The sequence below is a fragment of the Mustela nivalis genome (assembly GCF_964662115.1).
Source record: "Mustela nivalis genome assembly, contig: HAP1_SCAFFOLD_391, whole genome shotgun sequence".
Classification (NCBI taxonomy): Eukaryota; Metazoa; Chordata; class Mammalia; order Carnivora; family Mustelidae; genus Mustela; species Mustela nivalis.
The window spans coordinates 443,665-449,388 of NW_028136260.1; the positions used below are offsets into that span (position 1 = coordinate 443,665).

At 38.2% G+C, this 5,724-nt stretch overlaps 1 pseudogene across 1 annotated transcript; it reads right to left on the reverse strand.

Moving 5' to 3' along the window:
• Positions 1–3,192: 3,192 nt before the first annotated feature.
• On the reverse strand, positions 3,193–4,126 carry LOC309857105 (small ribosomal subunit protein uS5 pseudogene; annotated as a pseudogene). Its single transcript has one exon. The product of its transcript is annotated as a small ribosomal subunit protein uS5 pseudogene (transcript).
• Positions 4,127–5,724: the final 1,598 nt, after the last annotated feature.

The following is a 5,724-nucleotide window of genomic DNA, read 5'->3' on the forward strand; positions in this document are numbered from 1 at the left end:
CTATAATAATGGTATGGTCCTCCTTGGTAGGATTTTCTCTTATATCTGAGACTCTACAAGACAATCATACTCCAAATTCAGTGATTGACTTTCTCAGTTTACACAGAAGGCAAGGTAGGCTATAGTCTTATTTCTGCTTCTCCTTGTGCTTTGTGGATCTCAAGTTAAATTTGGGTTGTACCAAAGTCCTCAAATTTGATTGCTGCTGGATTTTGAATTTTGTTTCTCTAGTATCAAGAGTCTATGAACAACACAGCTCAGTGTGTTTTAGCAGTTTCAAATGCTCTCATAGCTAAAATGGCTTCAGGGCATATATCTCTAGGCTCTCATTGTATTTCGTATTTTGGCCCAGTAATCCCTCACTTATTTTTATAATCATTCTGATATTTTTAACTTTAAAAGCTATTTTGTCTGGATTTTTAGTTGTCTTAAGTAGGAGTTTTTAGATCACCATTACTAGAAGCAACAACAAATATACATGAAAATATCTGCAGTAGTTTATCACATCTTTATGGCTTTGAACTTCCATAAGCTGAGGCATCCTTCTCTAATCACTTAGGCAAACTCCAATTTACCCTTTAAAACAACCCAAGAATTGCTTCATTTAAGAACATGTTCAGGGATGACTCTTCCCCACTGTTCTTACCAACATTCCCACACACTCTTTGCTACCCAAAGCTTGTTTATGAACTTTCGTTAGGTATATCAGCGTGACCAGAATTTTGCTCTATTGTATTTTTGTCCTTTAGAGCTTTAATTAAATATGAATTCCATAGAAAGTCTGTCCCTTTTCTTTCAAACCTGGGTTAGTTATTTCTTCTCATTCTTTGTCAGAAGTTACTTTATTAGAGAAACTTATAGCTCTATTGTGACTTTGGAGCCTTTACAGTTTTTCGACTGGAAAAATCACCCATCCCTGAGATTTTTACGCAGCTTCCTAGCTGATATTATTCAGAAATCTGTTCAAAGCAGACTTTTTCAGGAAGGCCCTTTTGGACCACTCAGTTTAAAAACCTCTTCTCAATCACTGCTCTTTTAAAAATGTGCTTATTTAGTTCAAATATGCATCTCTATTAAAGAAAAATCAGTACGTTTTTTTTTTTAAAGTTGGCTTACCTATTATCTATCTCTCCCATTAAAATGATTCCTCTGGGCTGGGGTTTTGTTGTGCTCATCTTAGGCCAGGCACTCAATAAATTGTCTCTGAATGATTGAATTGTTTGACTCCCTTGCTAGATTCTCAACTTCATGAGGCCAAGGATTGTTCTATTCAGTCCTTCTTTATCCTCAATGTCTGTTATATTGCAGTCACTTACATGACTAATGGGAAAAATCACACAAAGAAAGAGTTAAAACTACATAAAAACCCCGTAGGTTCAATAACACAAAGCTTTCTAAAATTATTTAGCCCAGGAATTGAATACTGGCTGCACTTTTGATTTTTTTTAAATGGTATTGAATTTAATTTAAATGGAAATACTGGAATGGTAGAATAATAAAAAAATTATAAAAGCAACTTGCTCCTTAAAGTAAGAATTATATAGGACATCTCTTCTAGAAGCAAAATTTTCAAATGACAAACATCTGAAAGCATAGAAGGAGAAGTAAGAGTGTGAATTGTATTTCAATGCTCTTTTCTTTATATTCAACAAACAGCTTCATTCACACACCTTTCCAATTTTTTCAACTCTTTTGACAAAGCCTTCAGAGGAGTTACTGCTGATGACAACCATCACAGCCTAACAGGAGAAATTTTATAAAGAAAAATAATAGCATGTTTTTCCCAAATTGTTAAGGATATGGTGAAGCTCTGTCGGATTCAAAGGAGGAATGTGCAATTCCATGCTATATATAATAATAACTTGTTTTAATAGTGGCTTTGCAATTTTTCAGATATATCCATTTACTGAAACCACTATCAAATAAACAAAAACAAAGAAATGAACAGGGGTTCGAGACAGAAATTATCTAATCTAAAAATAGCACATGTTCACAGAATACACAACACATATCCCAAGTACTACTATAGGTTTCAAGTAATAGTCAAAACAATAGTAAACATGATTCAGACCCTACCAGTCAAATCATAAATGGGACCTTAACTGTAAATCCTTATCTTTAGATCAAAGCGGGTAATTGGGGGCTGAAGATACATTATAGAACTAATATGTTATAGAACTCCTCTGAAATGAGTCATTTATTCCATCACTTTTCCTGCACAGCTGCTGACCCATGTTTTGGTTCCTGGAAATAGCTGCTACCCTGTCATACTTCTTAAAAGCACATATATTGATAACTCTACTCATTCCTCCATTCCTCTGTGACTGTCACTGTGTTAAAATGTGGAGTCAGCTGACTCACTTGTGATGGTAATAAAGTAGATGAGTTTGCAAAGTATTTTGTTATTTCTAAAAATGCAAAAACCAAATTACATTGAAATCATAAGGGGTGTTTCAGGGAGAGCTGTAGGATGTGGTTTCTTGTGTAATCCACAGAGATTAGCTCCAACACATATTTAAACTCTCCTCTAGGAGCAACCTTAGTGGTAAAGCAAGAAGATAAACAGATGTAAACACACCCTGGCACAAAATTATCACTTATGTTTGGCTTCCTAGTCTCCTCGTGTTACTTATTTATCTTAACTTCTCTCTGAAATCAGGGAACACAGAATCTCAATCAGTAGACATTTTTCTACTGAATTACCCAATAGTCCGATCATACCCCTAATACTTTTTAAAATTATTTCACTCATAATCCCAAATCTGCTTTGCTTCCTCATCTTAGTACACTGTAATTTGATTTCAAAATGAGGACAGTTGTCAGTAATGCCACATTCATTCATCTATTTTACAATTCCATGTGCTTATAACTATGAAGATATGTTAATAACATCCATTCCAATAAGCCACCCTAAATTTATTATCATGAAACAAGACCTCAAGAAAGAGAATTCAAAATCATCCATGTATTTGCAACTTATTGCAATAAAGCCTTTATCAATAGACTTCCCTGTGCACATGGTGGTCAAATTGCTGGTGAAAACCAGCCAGATCTATTACAAGCTTTCTCATGGCTTCTAGGTAACCCAAGTGAGCCTTTATTGATACTGGGAAGGGATAAAGCAGGGAAGGGATAAACAGTGCTATAAGATTTGGCTAGACAAAAGTAATGACTCTCATTACAAAGTGAGTATTTTTTTTTCAAGCTTTAGTTCAGTTTATTTTTCTTGTATAAAACTATGTAGTAGCCACAGCTGGAGCCTGGGTCCTCTGAACAGAGACTCTGGTGTGGGTCTTCACAAGATGGTCCGTGAACTCCTGATAGGGAGACTTGGTGAACACAGTCTCCTTCCAGAGATCAGGGGTGAGATAGCTGTAGGTCTTGGAGATGGCATCGAAAGTAGCCTTGGCAAAGTTTCCTAGGGTGGCAGTGCAGCCCCTGGCCGAGGTGTAGCAGTCGTCAATACCAGCCATCATCAGCAGTTTCTTGGGCACAGGGGCCGAGACAATGCCAGTGCCTCTGGGGGCGGGGATGAGACGCACCAGCACAGAGCCACAGCGGCCAGTCACCTTGCACGGGACAGTGTGGGGCTTGCCGATCTTGTTCCCCCAGTAGCCTCGCCGCACAGGGACAATGGAAAGCTTCGCCAGAATGATGGCTCCGCGGATGGCAGTGGCTACCTCCTTGGAACACTTGACATCCAAACCGACGTGTCCATTGTAATCTCCGATGGCGACAAATGCCTTGAACCTGGTCCGCTGGCCCGCGCGCGTCTGCTTCTGCACAGGCATGATCTTCAAAACCTCGTCCTTGAGGGAGGCTCCCAGGAAGAAGTCGATGATCTCAGACTCCTTGATGGGCAGGGAGAAGAGATAGATCTCCTCCAGGGACTTGATCTTCATGTCTTTGACCAGGCGGCCCAGCTTGGTGACGGGGATCCACTCCTTGTCCGCGGCCTTGCCCCCGCGAGCTCCGCGGCCTCGGCCCCGGCCCCGACCACGGCCCCGGCCCGCCCCGGCCCCGGATGCCGCTGCCGAAGCCACCGCGGAAACCGCCGCGGCCTCCCATTCCAGGGCCCCCGGGCCCTCCGGGCCCTCCCGCAGCACCGGCGTCATCCGCCATTTGGTGTTCTCTCGGAGAGGAAACAAAGTGAGTATTTTAAAGCAAAAGAGCCTGTTGGGAATATTGTTTTATAAAATAGTGGTTTTTTTTATTAACTTTTTAAAATTCAATTAGGTAACATATAGTGTACCAATAGTTTCAAATGTAGATTTCAGTTATTCATCCATAGCATATAATAGCTAATGCTCAGTACTTACTGTTATAGCTTCTTGAAAGCAGAATTTTAACCCACTGAGCCACCCAGGCGCCCTTGAAAGCAGAATTTTAGATCACATTTTCTGATTACTTCCATGTCGTACAACACTTTCCTGCTAGCAACCTTCAAAACATACTGTTTGTTAGAGGAATTTCTTTAATAATAAATAAATAGGAATTCATTTAAATTTATAAATATATAAAATAAATAGGAATTTATTTAAATTTATTTAAATATTACACACTGTTTCATTGTTCATAAATAAGGTGATGATATTATAGCCATTAGTTGGTAGCACTGATATATCACTATCTTTTTACTTCTCAGTGCATTCTCTTTACACAAATAGATATATATTTTAAAAAATGTGAATCTGTGGCAAACTTGTAAAAAACCCTATACAGTAAAGTTTATCATTTTAAGTAATCTCAATTATCTTCCTCAATTGTGATAGTATATCCTTCTATCTAGGCCAGATATTGTATGAGGGATTTGAAGAGACATACTTTTCTAAATTTCACTTTTCTCATCTGCAAAATGCTTATCATGATCCTACAAAAAAATACACTTATAATTTTTTGATGAAAATTTATTTATTTATTTTAAGATTTTATTTCTTTATCAGAGAGAGTGGGCGAGAGAGCAAGCACAGGCAGACAGAATGGCAGGCAGAGGTAGAGGGAGAAGCAGGCTCCGGCCGAGCAAGGAGCCAGATGCGGGACTCGATCCCAGGATGCTGGGATCATGACCTGAGCCAAAGGCAGCTGCTTAACCAACTGAGCCACCCAGGCATCCCTTTTGATGAAAATTTAATCTGTATAAACAATATATTTGCTGTAATGCGTGGTTCATGGAAAACATCTTTTTTAATTATAAGCAGTATTAGAAATTAAGTAAATGTGTCTATAATATTTCAAGTTTTAACACATAATTCCACTGCTTTGCCTTATTTTCTCAAATCCCTTTACCACTTTCACTGACAGAGTCAAATGTACTTTTTCTACTAGTAGCCAGCTCTTTGTCTTTTGTCAGAAAGATGCCCTTGTGAATTATTTATAATAGAGATATTAGCAATAATAATAATAATAATAATAATAATAAATAGCCATGAAAATGTAAAAAAAAAAGTTTTCTTAACTAATTAGGGTTCTTAGACATCAATTAGAGGAACCACCTCGGGCAAGCAAATTAATCTGCAAGACATTCCCAGAATTAACAAGTCAGTCAGATACAGGGTTGTCTGTAGACTGAAAAGAACTAGGTTTGGAAAATAGGTAAGGACAGTGAAAAAAGTGATCAAATTTTTGGGCAAAATAAACTCTTAGGTGTCCTTTCAATGGAGTCCTGTTCATTATGTAGCAGAAACTCTGGAGATTATCTCAATCCATTGGAGTCACCCCGTTTAT